The sequence below is a fragment of the Bos indicus x Bos taurus genome, chromosome 1 (genome assembly GCF_003369695.1).
Source record: "Bos indicus x Bos taurus breed Angus x Brahman F1 hybrid chromosome 1, Bos_hybrid_MaternalHap_v2.0, whole genome shotgun sequence".
In the NCBI taxonomy this organism is placed as follows: Eukaryota; Metazoa; Chordata; class Mammalia; order Artiodactyla; family Bovidae; genus Bos; species Bos indicus x Bos taurus.
Genome location: NC_040076.1, coordinates 651,985 through 670,124, shown reverse-complemented (window position 1 = coordinate 670,124; position 18,140 = coordinate 651,985). Strand labels below are relative to the sequence as shown.

Sequence of the window (18,140 nt, the reverse complement as noted above, 5' to 3'; positions counted from 1 at the left end):
GGGCTGGGACTGGCAAAGCCTCTAGGCGCCAGGGAAGAGTGGGCTTTGCAGTCAGGGCGTTGGGTGTGGTGTCCGAACCCCAGGCAGGCTACTGGCCTGTACACTGACTCTCCAGGCCTCAGCATCTTCACACAAAAAAAGTACTCACAGCAAGTGACTACTACCCAGGGATGCTGGCTTTAGCCAAAGTGAGGAACCAGAGCGGACAGGCAGTCAGGGTAAGGGGGGAGTGGTTAAGAACCCAGACTCTGGGTTCAAGTCCTGCCCCCACCCCAACTTAGCTGTGCAGTGATGAGCAGGCTCCTTGGCCTCAGCAACTGCATCCATCAAATGGGAACAAGAACAGCATCTCCCGCCTGGGTCTGTGTGAGGATGAAATCCATCCATGTTGCTAAGCATGTACGACAGCGCCTGGCATGGAATACACACCACACAAGCATTTGCTTCAGCGCCCCCAGGTGTGCCCCTTGCCCTGGGCATTGGCATAGAGTAGGTGCTGCATAGACAGTGGAGCTCAAGTCACTGGAGCTCCATTTCCCTTCTCTGGATGGTGCTGAGAGGCAGGGGAAAAGATCATCCCAGAGGGAGGAAAAGTTACCCAGACTTTAAGAGAGTTCTCCAAGATTTTTCCCTGATCATGGGGGAAAAAAAATGTATCAACATCCACAGAAGGACTAGAATCCTAGATATGCTGTGTTCTGATCAAGCTGAGTTTGACCTTTTAGCAAATTACTGACTCTGCGATCAGTGTACACAAGCCATGTATTCATCACAAATTCCAGCATGTGGGGGCCAGGCTCTGCGGGTGGGTGCCGTCATCGGAGCCACCATGGAAGCCTGGGCCAAGAAAGAGAAACATGGTGGGGGGGTGTGATCAGGCTTCCGGGAGGCAGGCCCTCCTCCCGCCTGAGGAGCTGACACCCCAACAACTCCAACGGGGGTCATGGGGGCAGGACAAACCACCCCAAGGGGCCTGGGACCCACGGTCAAATACACCAGCCAACCCCTCTGCCAAGCCGGGTTGTATGTGTGATGCAACCAGGAAAGGAGCCACGGGGTTCAGCCATCCATGTACATCCAGGCAGCACTCCCCAAATCTGTCGGCATCTAGAGCTTCCCTGAGGGGCAGAGGAGGACCGGGCCTGGGGGGGTGTCACCTGCCCTCAGGATGGGGACAGCTGTCATGTCTTTCTGTGGAGGGTGTCCTGGCAAGGCAGGCCCTCTGAGTTTGCTCCATCTAGGGACTCACACGCTCCTCACTGGGATCCCTGGGAGGGGCCCTGAGGGTGACCACCCCCATTCTCCAGGCAGGCAAGTCGAGGCACAGACCGGGTGGAGCGTGGCCCGGCCTCGTGGAAGGAGGGGCGGAGCTGGGCTGGACCCCAGGTAGTCCTGCACTCTTAACGGCTAAGCTACCATGACCAGAGAAAGGGGAGAATTCCTTCCAGTGACCCCAAGACTATACAGTCCATGGAACTCTCCAGGCCAGAATATTGGAGTGGGTGGCCTTTCCCTTCTCCAGGGGATCTTCCCAACCCAGGGATCGAACCCAGGTCTCCCACATTTGCAGGAGGATTTTTTACCAGCTGAGCCACCAGGGAAGCCTTTCTAAGATGATAATATATATACATGTGAAGGGAAAGTCGCTCAGTTGTGTCTGACTCTTTGCGACCCCATGGACTATACACAGTTCATGAAATTCTCCAGGTCAGAATACTGGAGTGGGTAGCCTTTCCCTTCTCCAGGGGATCTTCCCAACCCAGAGATCGAACCCAGGTCTCCCACATTGCAGGCGACTCTTTACTGTCTGAGCCACCAGGGGGAAGCCCAGTAAAGGGGCAGGGAGAAATAAATTGGAACATTTGGGATCAACACGTACACACTACTACAAATAAAGGAGGTACCTAATAAGGACCTGCTGTAGAGCACAGGGAACGCTACTCAATACTCTGTAATGGCCTATATGAGAAAAGAATCTAAGAAAAAAAAAAAAAGAGTGGATATATGTGTATGTATGGGCTTCCCCGGGGGCTCAGCGGTAAAGAATCCACCTGTAGCCCCTCGGGTGTGATTGGAGCTTGAGGCTCGCAGGGCCGGAGACACCGCAGACCCGGGACCTGGAGCAGCTCAGAGGCAGTGAATAATAGCTCTTCAAGTCTGCAATTTAAAAAATGGCCTCCAACAAAACTACATTGCAAAAAATGGGAAAGAAGCAAAATGGAAAGAGTAAAATAGTTGAAGAGGCAGAACCAGAAGAATTTGTAGTAGAAAAAGCACTGGACCACCGTGTAGTGAACGGGAAGGAGGAGTATTTCCTTAAGTGGAAGGGGTTTACAGATGCAGACAGTATTCGGGAACCTGAAGAAAATTTAGATTGTCCAGAGTTAACTGAAGCATTTAATCCTCAAAAAGCTGGTAAAGAAAAAGATGGAACAAAAAGAAAATCTTTGTCTGACAGTGAATCTCATGATAGCAAATCAAAGAAAAGAGATGCTGCTGATAAACCGAGAGGTTTTGTCAGAGGTCTTGATCCAGAACGAATAATTGGTGCCACAGACGGCAGTGGAGAATTAATGTTCCTCATGAAATGGAAAGATTCTGATGAGGCAGACTTGGTACTGGCAAAAGAGGCAAATATGAAGTGTCCTCAAATTGTAATTGCTTTTTATGAAGAGAGACTAACTTGGCATTGTTGTCCAGAAGATGAGGCTCAATAATTGTCTGCATTGCCTTTTATATATATATATGTATATATATATATATATATATATATAAAATGTGGGTCTTGGTTTTTTTATTTATTAGTGTGAAGAAATAACTACATTCTAATGCGATTCATGGGGTCGCAAAGAGTCGGACACTGCTGAGCGACTGAACTGAACTGAACTGAACTGAATGAAAATCAGGTTTGATATGTTTGCTTTGAAGTAATATTGGGGAAGTTACATTGGTTTTTTTGTTTTGTTTTTTTTTTCCATCTGTAGCACTGGTTACTTTGAACAAATAAAAGCTTTCTGTAGTTGCCTCCTTCAGTAGGAAAGAATTTGATACCATGGTATATTATTTCCTCAGCATTACAGAACAGTTTTTCTAAATGTTGGAGGAAATCTCCATAGTCATTACTCAATCAGAATTTAGAATTTGCATTTAACTCACATATGCCTGAGGACCATTCTAAGTTTTTTATATGTGTATACATAAAAGACATATGTAAATGGTTTAGGAGTTAATTTTTTGTTGTGGTTTTTGTTTTGGTAAATATATTTAAACAACAGCCTTTCATAACCATGGATAAGCCCATGTTCTGGAATTACATCATTTTGAGCAATATAAGAAATAACTTCAACTTAGATTGAAAATTTAAGTCTTAACCTTTCAAGTTAAATAATTTTGTAATTAATTAGACAAATTAAGGAGTTTAAATTCGGTAATTTTTTAAAGCATCCCTATCAGAATCTGCATCCATATCTGCATATAAATGCAGTTTTATATGCAGAAACCCTGGAAGGGAAATTTTTATCACTATCAACAACCTTCCCAACCAAATGAAAAAAGTAGAAAAATTCTGGTATGTTTTAATATAGCAAAGCAAAATTTAGTTAAATGGACACTTGATGGCTCCTTTTGGTGAACCATTGTTTTACAAGAAATTGAAGTCTCTGTGCAATATTTAGGAAAGGTTGTGATACATGGGATGTCTCAGATTTGTTCTTGGAAACCTAATCAGATAGTTTTAAAATATTGGCAGTTTACGATCTACAGGAATAAATGAGTGAACCAACTTTTCTAAAAAAAATAAAAGAATCTGCCTGTAATATAGGACACATGGGGTTTGATCTCTGGGTCGGGAAGATCCCCTGGAGGAGGAAATGGCAACCCACTCCAAGATTCTTGCCTGGGAAATTCCATGGACAGAGGAGTGTGGTGGGCTACAGTCGAAGGGGTTGCAAGAGTCAGACATGACTTAGTGACTAAACTGCCACTTCCATGTATGTATATAATATATATAGCTTTGTATATAATATAATATGATTCGCTTTGCTATATACCTGAAACTAACACATCACTGTAAATCAACTATGTCAACAATTTTTTTTTTTTTTAAAGAGTTCCTTCCTGGGTGGGTCCCTCCTGCCTCTGTTGAAGAGTGGCTAGAGGGGCCATCTAAGGAGGACCCCAGCAGTGAGCCTGAGTGACTGACCAGGAACCCCCAGGGAAAAGAAAAGGCTGGCAGAGGCGGGAAGAATTCCAAGGGCCTCAAGAGCAAGGCCGTGGGGTCCTTCAAGACTCAGGGTCCTCCCTCTACCCTGGTGTCCCCAGTTGAGGGCCTTCTCTAAGGCTCTGCTTTCTTTATCCCCCTCCCTGACTTGCAGGACCTGAGTTCTCTTAAGGTTTAGATTAGCCAAGGGGCAAGAAGCAATGCCCTGCTGTCATGCTGGAAGCACCGATGTTTACAGTCGTTTAAGGATGGGACCAGAAGACAACGTGAACTGAAAGGGCACAGAACGAGTGTTCCTGAGGATGCTGGCATCTTAGACATCCTCAGGTGTTTAAGGATATTCTGATCCCACTGGCAGAGAGGCCAGACACAACGCCTGGACCCACTGCACCTGCCCTTCTCACAAGAGAGCCTTGGCCCTGCAGGGCAAGACCACACAGCTGAAAATTCTACATCTGCACCAGCCCCAAAGCCAGACTTCTCCAGACTTAGTGGAGAAGTCAGTGGGTTAAGACGTGTTTATCAAAGGTGCGTAAGTTGGTACACACCTGGACTTCGGCTGTCATTTGAAGAAGGGACGTGGGAAGTGAGGAGTTAAGAGGAGGGTCAAGCACAGTGAGAAAAGCCAGAGACAAGAAGAGGGAGCCTGGCTTCTTCTGTTTAATCATGAACTTGCCGTGCGAGGATGTGAGGCCAGCCTCCACCTCTCTGGGCACAGCGGAAGCCGCCAGGTCCTTTCTGTGTTCACGTCCTAGGCTTTCATGTTATTTAGGGCTGAAGAGCCAGTGCTGCCCAGTGCTGGAGCTAATAGCTACATGTGGCTATTTCAACTAAACTAAGGGACTTCCCTGGTGGTCCCGTCATTAAGACCCTGTGCTTCCACTGCAAGGAGCACAGGTTCAATCTCCGGTCGAGGAACTAGGAACCCATGTGCCATGCAGCATAGTCTTAACATAAAAAAAATAAAAAAATAAACTTATGCAAAATTAAGAACTCAGTTCCTTAGCAGCACTAGCTGCATTTTAAGTGCTCAATAGTTGATCATGATTTAAATTAATTTTAATTAAATTAATTAATTTAAATGAAATAAAATTTAGCTTCACAGGCACACCCACGTCTCAAATGCTCAGCGGCTATCACGCGGGACAGAGCAGACACGGAAGATTTCCATCAACACAGGGCGCTCCATCAGCAGCATCCAGACTGTGCAGACAGAGACACAGGGTTCAGAGAGTGTTCTTGAAAGATGTGGTGCGTGTGTATACAACAGAATACTACTCAGCCATAAAAAGGAAGGAAATTTTTGCCATCTGCAACAACACAGATGAACTCGCAGGGTAAGTCACTTAGCACTAAGTGAATTAAGTCAGACAGAAATACTTGTGTATCACTTACATGTGGAATCTGAAAGTTAAACTAGTGAATATAACAGAACGGAAACCGATCCCAGATAGAGAACAAACTAGTGGTTACAGCGGGGAGAGGGACAGAGGCAGAAGCAATAAAGGAATAGGGGATTAAGAGGCACAAACTATTGTGTGTAAAAGTAATAAGCTATGAGGATATATTGGACAACATGAGGAATACAGAAATATAGGAATACAACATGAAAAATTACAATATTTTATAGTAAGTACAACTGGAGTATAATCATCAAAAATTGTGAATCACTACATTGTACACTTACATAATATTGTACATCAACAATACTACAATAAAAATGCTTTTAATGTTCTTGAAGTCACTTCTTTTTCTTTGTTTTTTATAGTCCAGAGACCTTTATTTTTTTACACCTATTAAGCCATGAATTCATAGCAAATAGGTTCCTGCAGCTCAAGCTCCTTTTTTGCAGGTTTCTACAAAGTGTGTTTCTCCAGGTGGAACCAGCTGGAGCTTCAGTTGAACCCAAGTACCTTCCCCTTTGGCTTTCTTCTTTTTCCAGTCATTTCCCTTCCCATGTTTCAGGAAGCTATCTAGACTCTTAGGAAGCCTAATATGCTCAGTGTGGGCATAAATTGTCCTGGTAGGAACCATACCCATAGCTTGCTTGTTTGCCACGATCCCAACAGTGCGCCAGGTCACACTGTGGGCTCTTCCAGTCTTGCCGTGGGAACAGTTGGGGGCACTCCATTGTCAACAGTGCCCACAAGTATCAAGTTCCCTGATGTCTACAATATTACCTTTTTTGTAAACTGGCACATGTGTGGCCAAAGGAACGGATCCATGTTTTCTAAGAGACCTAGAGAACACAAAGCTGGTGCCTTTCCTCTTCTCCTTTGCATTGTTGGTCAGTCTGGTGAACTACTGGAAGATGTTGACTTTGGCCAAAAGGCTGAAGTCACTTCTTTAGAAGGAGAACTGAGTGCTAGGTAAGAGAAAAGCAATGAGACAGCTGGGTGTGTCTGTTGCATGTAACCAGGTCTAGGACAGGCAAGTATTTGTCAGAGATACCAGAGGTGAGTTAAAATACCACACTGCCTGGCCAAGGTTAAGGTCAATGGTGGAACACCAGCACATTTCCCACAAGGGCTGGCCACAAGACAAAGATGACACCTGCTGCTCCTGTAATCTAGTGTCTAAGTGCCGTGTGGATAAGAGAATAAAACACAAGTATTATGAAGAGGATGGCAAGACTGTCACTATTTGCAGATGATGTGATTTAACACCTGCAAAATGCAGAAGAAACCATAAGAGGCTTTAGTATGGCAGATGGTTACAAAATCAATATGCAGGAAACAACAATCCCTTTACATGAAAGGAAAAGGAAGTATAATGGAAAAGGAGATCTCATATTTTAATATATTTCTTAAGCTTACATGAAAATATTTACACTGAAAAACCTAAAACATAAAAACAAACTAAAGAAATACATAGGCGCTTTATGTGAAGAACATATACATGCATATGGAAAATGCCAAACCTGCACGTATGGCATAAAAGACGGCTTCGGGAAGTAGAACAACACTGTGTGTCAGTCACTCTGTCAACCCCATGGACTGTAGCCTGCCAGGCTTCCTGTCCATGGAATTCTTAGGCAAGAATAGTGGAGTGGGGTGCCATTTCGTCCTCCAGGGGATCTTCCCAACCCAGGGATCGAACCTGGGTCTCCCGCATTGCAGACAGATTCTTTACCATCTGAGCCATCCGTGAAGCCCAGTACAACATTATAACAACATAATATATAAAGATGTCAATTATCCCAAAGTAACTATCAACCCAAAGGAATCACTCAAAATACCAACAAGGTTTGGTCGTTGCGTTTTGGTTTCATTCTTTATAGGGGCTTTCCTGGTGGCTCAGAGGGTAAAGAATCCTCCTGCCAGTGCAGGAGACCCAGGTTCGACCCCTGGGTTGGAAGATCCCCTGAAGAAGAAAAGAGCAACCCACCCCAGTACTCTCCTTATTCTCATCAGAATCTCATGGAATGAGGAGCCTGGCGAGCTACAGTCCAAAGGGTTGCAAAGAGTTGGACACGACTGAGCGACTAAGTATGCACGCATGCACAGAGCATGTAAACTGCGAAGGTTACGTGCAAATATGATGTCATTTACCATAAGAGACTCGAGCTTCTGTAGATTTTGGTAACCGTATGTCCTGGAATGGGTCCCCCTTGGACACTCAGGGAGGTCTGTGTAAGGATGCTCCTCATAATAAGAAAAAACAAAAACAAAACATCCAACCTAGAAACAAACTAAATGTCTATCAGTAGGAACTGCTGGGACTTCCTGAGGGCTCTAGCGGCTAAGACTCCGAACTCTCACTGCAGGGGGCATGGGTTTGATCCTTGGTCAGGCCACATGGCATGGCCAAAAGTCTAACAAAAAAAGAAAAAAGAATTGCTGGTTAAATTACATTGCATTCTTACTAAGAAATGGCAGTTATCAAAAGAAATGCATTGAGTCTATTGAAAGATGTCCAATATTTTAAGAAAGCAAGTAGCAAAAGAGTGTATATAATATGATATTTATAAATACATGCACATGGTGTATATAGACTATATACGAAAGAGTACAATAAAACCTAGAGGTTATTTCTAAGAAACAGAATGAGAGAAAAGGATGAGATATTTTCAATTAATGCTTTTAATGACCAAATGTAAATTTTATAAAGAATTAATCTGGCACCCCACTCCAGTACTATTGCCTGGAAAATCCCATGGAAGGAGGAGCCTGGAAGGCTGCAGTCCATGGGGTCGCTGAGGGTCAGACATGACTGAGCGACTTCACTTTCACTTTTCACTTTCATGCATTGGAGAAGGAAATGGCAACCCAGTCCAGTGTTCTTGCCTTGAGAATCCTAGGGACGGGGGAGCCTGGTGGGCTGCCGTCTATGGGGTCACACAGAGTTGGACACGACTGAAGTGACTTAGCAGCAGCAGTCTTCAAAGCACAAAGAAGAACTGATGCAAAGAACTGACTCATTGGAAAAGACCCTGATGCTGGGAAAGATTGAAGGTGGGAAGAGAAGGGGATGACAGAGGATGAGATGGTTGGATGGCATCACTGACTCGATGGACATGAGTCTAAGCAAACTCCAGGAGATGGTAAAGGACAGGGAAGCCTGACATTCTGCAGTCCACGGGGGCAGGGGGCAGGGGCAAAGAGTGAGACACGCCTTAGCAACTGAACAACAACACCCGGGCACAGGTGTAGACATAAATACAATGGTGAGTAACTTCTTGCTAAAGTCTGACTGGAAGGCTGGATGAAGGCTGAGTTATCCTGGACTGAAAGCACAAAGAAAGCGCTCCAAGAACTATGAGCCCAGATCACACCATGCTACAGCCCTTCGATCCAATCTTCAGTCCCCACGGGTGCCACTCTATGACGTAACCATCTGGAACGGCTGACCTGGGGACAGACTGTGGGTGCCATGCTGCTCCGGGGATAAGACTCAAGTTTTTAAAGACTGGTTCATTTAATTAAAAGCACAGCAGGCTTCTGAGTACTAAGCAAACAGCATGCATTTCATTAAGGAAGGTCATCTTTCCTGGCACAATCTGATGGAAACCAGGGCAGCAGCGTTCAGAGATAAGAAGCTCACAAGTTGACTTTGCCCCCTTCGGACGAGATTTGGCAAAGAATGACCTGCTCCCTTCTATCAAGGAGGCCAGAGGCTGGCTAGCACATGGGATTCAGCAGATGACAATGAATTTCTGAAAAGATCTATGTGTCCTCAAAAAGGCATTCTATGAACAAGGAGAGAGAAGGGAGGGGAGGGAAGCAGAGAGAAAGAGAGAAAGAAGAAGGGAGGGATGGTGGGAGGGGGGAAAACCTCACCAGCAAAGATGACAATATATTTTTCAATTACAGGATTGTATGTGTGTGTGTGGAGAAGCCTAGGATTTCTTTTCATCATCAATGATTTTGTTTCAGATAAAATTGATGGTTTTTATGTCCAGTATCTTACTGACTTATTTTTTTTAAGTGTTTATAGTTTTCTTTGTTTTCAACATTGTGGTGACACTCATTCACGTTAAAACATAGTTTCCTAAGCATTACAAGTGATAACAAGCCAGGGTAGTCTTCTGGTGTAATACATTTCAGAACAGTAGCCTAAATGTTGAGGAAAACCTAAGCTTGTCAATTTCATACAGGCGTGGGTGTGTATGCACACGTACAAGCACATGCACACGTGCGCGTGCAACAATTTTAAAGCTGCAGAGCCTCTGTGCTCAGTCTGCTCAGTCATGTCTGACTCTCTGAGACCCCGTGGACTGTAGCCTGCCAGGCTCCTCGATCCATGGAATTTTCCGGGCAAGAATACTGGAGTGGGTTGCTATTTCCTACTCCAGGGGATCTTCCTGACCCAGGGATCGAACTTGAGTCTCCTGCATGGAAGGCAGATTCTTTACCACTGAGCTACCTGGGAAGCCCAGCAGAGTCTACTGGGCTAAGATAATGTAGGCAGCATCTGGAGGTGCCTAAAATTACTCCTGGGAAAATAAGGCTTAACATTTAATGAACTTAAAAGAGCAATACTTTCCTTATAATGTTAATGTCTTATTTTCACTGCTGCACAAATATTTATTGGGGCTTCCCTGGTGGCTCAGAGGGTAAAGCGTCTGCCTGCAATGCAGGAGACCTGGTGGCAGACACTGTCCTGGGCACAGGGTTACAGCAGTGAGCAATCCCAGATACAATAGTCTTTGCATTTTAGTAATCATTGAAATAAAACTGCTAACAGTTAGAAGGTATTATTCTTAGCCCTTTATTTATATGCTCTTTTCATCTTATATTTTTATTACCCCATTTCACAAAGGGACTGAAGCATGGGGAAGATAACTTCCTTGACCAAGTTCTCACAATTCAGACCTACTTACTCTGGAGTCCACCCTTGTAACTACTGAATCTTACTGCTTCTGTAACATGTCTGTGCTGTGCTCAGTTGCTCAATTGTGTCTGACTCTTCGTGGTTTTTTTTAACACACACAACACCAAAGTAAAGTAGGTTGTTGTCATGCCCGACTCTTTTGCGACCCCGTAGACTGCAGCCCAGCAGGCTCTTCTGTCCATGGGATTTCCCGGGCAAGAATATTGGAGTGGGGTGCCATTTCTTTCTCCAGGGGATCTTCCCGACCCAGGGATTGAACCTGTGTCTCCTGCATTGGCAGGAGGATTCTTTACCACTGAGCTACCAGAGAAGCCCTAAAGGAACATAGGCATTTGTCCATAAAGAAGGTGGGCATTCTCGGGGTAATGCGTGCATTCTCTTTTACACACTTTCACTCTGGGCTAAGCCATTAAAATAAAGTGAACAACAGGCAAGAAGAAAGCCTGCAAGTAGGTGATCCTGCCAGTGTGGTCCCTGTGCTGTCTAGGAGAGAAAACAGAGGAGGAAAAGAAAGGAAAATGAAATAAAAATGAAATGGCTATTCAATACATTGGCATCACCGACTCAATGGACATGAGTTTGAGTAAGCTCCGGGAATTGGTGATAGACAGGGAGGCCTGGCGTGCTGCAGTCCATGGGGTCGCAAAGAGTTGCACACGACTGACCAACTGAACTGAACTGAACTGATTCAATACAAAACCTCTATCATAAAGTAAGTAATAAAGTCCTTGATAAAGACTAAATAGATCATTTCAGGGTATGTTCTGCCTTCAAGTATTATCACAAACATGGCCTTGCTGTATTTCATTCTCACCGTATCCTAGTAGGGTAAAGGATCACCCAGCCCTTGTTTTACGATATAAGATAAAGAATGTGCTCACAATCTCAGCCACAGGCTGGCTGTTACTGCTTCATTCCAAGCCACGGATATACGCACATTGGACTCTGTTTGGTCCTCTGCATAGCTAGCTACCCTCCAATAAATGTAGGAAGTCACCCCCCAAACATATAACCTCTCTACGCCCAGCCAACTCATCTATGCCACTGTCTCAGGCATGTTCACAGTAGTGAGAACTAGGTCATTATCTTAAATGTGTTCCAAATAATGGGACTACTCTGAACGTGGAGGTTACAGACTTCCTGACCATTCAATGATGGTATTTCCCAAGTTATATCAAGGAAATTACAAGTAACAGAACACACTGGGGTCCAAGCGTGCCCTGAAAACCTATAAATCACTGGGAAGAAATACACAAATTCAGAGTTGATGTGAAACATGAGAACAGCTCTGGAAATGCTGTGTCAGGGTCAAACAGGTGGTTAAGTTTGAAGGATACATCTACACTGGGGCTGTTCCAGAGAGGGAGAGATGTTGCCAGACGTCTGCAAGGGTTTCCTGGCCAGTTCATGAACTGTAACCCAGTGAGTTTTGCTGGTGAGTGGTCTGTTTTTAGGAGTTTACAGTCAGTTGGACCATAAAGAAGGCTGAGTGCTGAAGAATTGATGCTTTCGAACTGTGATGCTGGAGACGATTCTTGAGAGTCCCTTGAACAGCAAGGAGATCAAACCAGTCAACCCAAAGGGAAATCAACCCTGAATACTCACTGGAAGGATTGATGCTGAAACTGAACTCCAATACTCTGGCCACCTGATGGGAAGAGCCGACGCACTGGAAAAGACCCTGATGCTGGGAAAGATTGAGGGCAGGAGAACCGGGTGATAGAGGATGAGATGGTTGGATGGCATCACAGACTCAATGGACGTGAGTCTGAGCAAACTCTTGGAGACAGTGAAAGACAGGGAAACATGGCATGCTGCAGTCCATGGGGTCACAAAGAGTTGGACACGACTTAGCGACTGAACAACAACAGCTGACTCCGACCTGAGGGTTCTCCATCACCATCTGAGATCTGCACCTTAGGATGGAAAGGTGGTTGAGTGAGCAGAGCTGAGATCTACCCAAACTGTCCCAAATCCTGACTTCAGCCCAGAACAATACTGTCACCCTGTCGCCTGGGCAGCAGATAATTCCTCGGAGGACAGGGGTCACCACAGGGGTCTGGCAACCTATGCAGCAGCTCGAGCTTTGCTTTGAAAATGAATCTCTGTAGCAACCTAATGGCAGAAGCCAGCTCAGAAAATTGCCCTTATCTTTGCAGTGAAGTGCCTGCTTCATCTGAGTGAGCTCTCTTTGTATTTCTTTACGCTGATAGTTTGAGTCACCGTCTGAACAAGTAACCACAGATCAGAGGAGGGGGCGGAGGACGTCACAGCGTGTACTCGGGGCAGCTGGAAGAGGAGGGTCACTCCTTGAGGCACAGCATCCTTGTTCCCTGTTGGAACCAAAGGGGGTCCCATTGCCCAGCAGCAGGGAGGGTCTCCTCCCCTGGCCAGCTTTCAATTACACACTGATGATTACGATAGCTTCTTCTGCAGCACAAGGAGGGAGTTCCCCCTCTGAAAATGCACTTTCAATCTTTGATGCCAGAAACAAAGTCTAAGGCAACCACCAGTCTCTATGGCAGAACTTATGTGAGGTGACCTCCCCCTGGTGGTGGGCGCTGGTGTTCGAACAGCCCAGGGACTAGTTCTCAGGACACCATCTCCTCTGTCCCTCCACCAGGACCGGCCACAGATACCTTGCTCTTTGGGGGCCCCTAACGGTGGCGCGGTGACAGTTCTTCTTGTTCCTGCTGATGAGACTCTGGATGTCCACCTCATTATCCACATACCCTGGGTGCCCCCTGAAGCAGGAGGTGGCAACCCACTCCCATATTTGTGCCTGGAAAATCCCATGGAACAGAGGAGCCTGGCGGACTACAGTCCAGGGGGTCACAAAAGATTCTGACATGACTCAGCCGACTAAACAACAGCTCTGCGTGCTCAGTGAGAGCTGGGGGATGGAGCAGGGGAGGACATCACTGCACAGGAAATCAGACAAGCGTTGTAACTGGCAGGCTGGGAGAAAATTCTAGTTCTGCCAGTATGTAGTGAGTTCCCCCTTAGGAAACCTCAGCACCTCTCTGAGCCTTGATTCCTCCCTGCAGAAATGAAGAAAGCTTGAGCCCAAGGTTCTTTCTGCCATGGTTCTGTAGCTGTGCCCAGAATCTGATGCCCAGTTGCCACAGGATTCTATGTGCTGATTAAGCTTCACAAAGGCAGCAGAAAGATGTTGTCATCTATAAAATGGGCAAATACAGTATCGATCACAGAAGGTTGTAAGAAGGATGAGTAGGCTTCCCTGGTGGCTCAGACAGTAAAGAATCCGCCTGCAATGTTGGGTTGGGAAGATTCCCCTGGAGAAAGGGATGGCTATCCACTCCAGTATTCTTGCCTGGAGAATCCCACAAACAGAGAAGCCTGGAAGGCTACAGGACATAGGGCTGCAAAGAGTCAGACACAACTGAGTAACTAGGCTCAAGAAGGATGAAATTTAATGATGTACATAAAATATTTGGCCAACAGTAAGCACTAACAGGGTGTTTATCACAAACTGTATAATTACTAAGTACGTATATAATAGATCACTCAAACTTCAGATGAAAGAAGGGACTACTAGTAACCTTCCTGGGACGAGATGGGCAAACTGGAGCATACGGTCACCCTGTCAATAATAAATGACTATCAGGGGATCTGGAAAAGCCCCTAGTAATGGACAAACTTTTAAAAAAAGAAAAGTTCCACTCAAGTGTTCTGGCTTTGTAAGGATAAACCTTTGGCAAACTCTCAAATGGCAACTGGACAGAATTGGCTGTGGGGTCAAGTAGAGTGTCTCTGACACAGGTTCCTCTTGGAGCAATGAAATTTCCAAGACCAATTACAGACACAAGCCTTAAGTGACTGAAATTGACCTTCTCTCTTCCACAAACCGGCAGACAGGCTTCCCAGGGACCACTGCAGGGTAAGGCAGGAGTGTGGGGATGGGGAAGCCAGAATGTCACCCCCTAAGTATGCCTCTTCAACATAAAAGTTATTTGGAGCTGAAGGCAGTTACGAAACACATATGCCGGAAACCTCCATCTTCCCTCTCTTTCCTGCCTGAAGGTAGGACATAAATGACCCTCTTAATGGAGATGTTCCAGACTCTCATGGAGGAGTGTGCCAACGTGCCCATCAGCTTCCTCCCATGAACTGACTTCCCTGCAGTGAGCTGGAAGCCTGAAACGGCTTCCCTCCCTCCTACCGTTTCTCTTATCAATTTATTCTTTGTTGAAGAGGCTGTACAAGCCGAGTTCTAAGTCTCTACGTTGTCGTGCTGAGGGTTCTCCCCCCTGATGCATGCTGCACTCATTAATAACTGTTTTTCTCTTGAAATCCATCTTTTTCTTAAAGAGTCACAGCTGAAAACCTAGGACAGGCAGAGGCAGAGTTCTGTCTCCCCTACAGGCGCGAGGCTGGAAAGCCAGATGGAAGAGAAGTAGAGTCACGGTCACACTAGGGAACATTCTGTTGCTGAGCCAGTTCCTGCTGCGGAAATCCTATGGGGCAGCAAGGGGCAAAGGGGCCGCACTCCACCAACGGAAGAGCTGGAAGCAACCTCACTGAGCTGATCCAGCTCAACCTGCTCACTTCATAGATGAAGCGGCGGAGGTCTGGGTGGACATCTTGCCCAAGGGCAGGTGGTTTGTTATGGATCTGTTAAGCCCTTGCACGTGTGTGTGTGTACGTGTGCTCAGTTGTGCCCAGCTCTTTGCGAGCACATGGGCTGTAGCCCGCCACGCTCGTCTCTCCATGGGATTCTCCAGGCAAGGATAATGGAGTGGGTTGCCATTTCCTTCTCCAGGGGATCTTCCTGACCCAGGGATCGAACCAACATCTCCTGCACTGGAAGGCAGATTCTTTACTACTGAGTCATCTGGGAAGCCCATGAAGCCCTTAGGCTGTATTTACATAGCATGCTGCTGCTGCTAAGTCACTTCAGTCATGTCCGACTCTGGGTGACCCCATAGACGTCAGCCCACAAGGCTCTCCTACCCCTGGGATTCTCCAGGCAAGAACACTGGAGTGGGTTGCCATTTCCTTCTCCGATGCATGAAAGTGAAAAAATGAAAGTGAAGTCGCTCAGTCGTGTCTGACTCTTAGCGACCCCATGGACTGCAGCCTACCAGGCCCCTCCGTCCATGGGGTTTTCCAGGCAAGAGCACTGGAGTGGGGTGCCATCACCTTCTCCGACTTACATAGCATATACAATTAAAAAAAACAATCACGTGTCCTCCCTTGCTGGCCTGTGAGCACCAGGAGGAAGGCTGCTGTCTGTCATTCACCGAGGGCTGTGACCTCTCACACTGACCTCACCGAGACTATGGGGGGGGGGGTTACTGTCCTCCTTCTGCAACTGGGCAGACTGGGGGCCTGGGGAGGTTGACTGACTCATCTAGGGTCCTATAGAGGGCCCTGCCACCAGCACAGTGCTCAGAACACAGCAGGCCCTGAGAAACACGTGTTAAAATGAATATGCCCTTTGACTAGACGAATTCTCTGCCACCCATCTGAAGTGACTCATGGAAAAGTCATGTGTAACAGGAAAAATAAGGAAACAAACCAAATATCTACCAATAGGGGCTGGTCAAACAAAGTATAGTATGTGTGCAATGGAATACTATGCAGCAGGAAAAAATGAGACCTTTCTGTGTACCATTATAGAAACATCTCTGAGCTATACCGTTATGTGGGGAAAACATAAAGATACAGAACAGTAAGCAAATATGCAACTTTAGTGTGTCAAGGGGAAAGAGATGAAAGTCTAGTGAAATACCTATGTTATATTCAAATATGCATATAGAAACTCTGGAAGCAGAAAATTTACCAAAAATCATAGTTAATTTTTAGAGGACTGGCTATCAAGATTGGAGAAAGACTTTTCACTATATACCTTTTAATACTTTCTGGGTTTTGAACAATGTGAATGTATTACTACATTCAAAAAAATTTTTTAAATGTATTAAAATGTATAAACTCAATGACAATAATAAAAATAAAATTCAAACAATATATTACCTAAAAAAATACTTGTTGAACGAGTGAATGAATGAATGACTGAAGGAAGGAGTGAATGAGTTGAATGAATGAATAAATGAGTGAAGTGATGGAGCCAGGATTTAAATCCAGGTCTGTCTGGCTCCAGCACCCAGGTACTGCCTTCTGCTTGAACCCATGAATGTCATCAGGGCTGCAACTGATGTACCAAAAGCACTCAAATATATCTGTTAAACATAAATGGCTGAGAGAATAATAGAGTTGTAATTCATCGGAACCTCAGTTTCCTGTGGATAAAAGAACTTTACTCATAGAGCTATCCTAGGGATGAAATAAGATGTGAAAGATATGAAAAATTCACGTGCATTACTGCATACTGTAAGATGATTCCAGAACAGGCTTTGGAGTTGGCTAAAACCAGTTTTGTGCAATGTAGGAGACTGGGATTTGATCCCTGGGCCAGGAAGATCCCCTGAAAAAGGGGATCTATTCCAGTATTCTTGCCTGGAGGATTCCATGGACAGGAGTTTGGTGAGCTACAGTCCATGGGGTCGCAAAGAGTCTGAAATGATTGAGCAATTAACACGAAAGCAGGTTTGCATCACAGGGCCAGCACTTACTATGTGACCTGGGACAGGTTACTTGGCCTCTCCTGGCCTCAGTTTTCACATCTGTAGAATGGGAATAATAGTACCAATTTCACAGAGTTCTTGTAAAATGATGAAATGGTATATATTACACAGAAAGCAATTCACGTAAATGAACAGAAACTATTTTATTATCAGTAAGGTAAAGCAGAAAATTTAACAAAAATGATAAAGGTGACAAAGTAAAACAAGCTATTGTTGAATTAAAAAAAAAAAAAAAAAACTCCAATATTAGCTTTCTGAATCCAATAACATTTTTGTCTTTTAATTCTGAATTCAGGCCAACCTCAAACACCTTGTTCTCTGGTGTTAATTATGATTACACATGGGAACTACATATTGCACCTGGTGAAATCAGTAATGAAAGGAAAAGTACTGAGCCTTCCCAATGTTTAAAAAAAAAAAGCTTTAGTTTCCTGAACATTCAGTTCAGAAGTATATGGACTGACAGCTGTTGCTGTAAACATATCAATCAGGTATTTTACTTACATTAAGTAGTGGAGTCTAAAATCGCATTCTTTTATAGTATTATAGGTTCGATCCCTGGATCAGGAAGATTCCCCTGAAGAAGGGAATGGCAACCCACTCCGGTATGGCCATGGTAGAGCCCATCACTGCTCAGAGCGACTTCCCTTTCACTTTTCACTTTCATGCACTGGAGAAGGAAATGGCAACCCACTCCAGTGTTCTTGCCTGGAGAATCCCAGGGACAGGGGAGCCTGGTGGGCTACTGTCTATGGGGTCACACAGAGTTGGACACGACTGAAGTAACTTAGCAGCAGCAGCAGCAGCTCAGAGGACAGAGCAGAGTCACTTACAGTTTCATTAAGTGCCAGCGTCTCCATGTGCTGATTAGTATTTACAAAGGACAAAATTCTCTGTCGCAACTGAATTGTATTTTGAATGACTAGCACTCCTCAGCCCTTGAAACGGGTCCTAACAATTGTGTGCAGAAAACATACACC

General features: G+C 45.2%; 1 protein-coding gene and 1 pseudogene across 1 annotated transcript in view; one reads left to right on the top strand and one right to left on the bottom strand.

The window, feature by feature from the left end:
• The window catches only part of RCAN1 (regulator of calcineurin 1), a 120,153-nt gene that overhangs the window by 95,411 nt on the left and 6,602 nt on the right, over window positions 1-18,140 (bottom strand). The window lies entirely within an intron of this gene.
• Window positions 2,157-2,739, top strand: LOC113892060 (annotated as a pseudogene).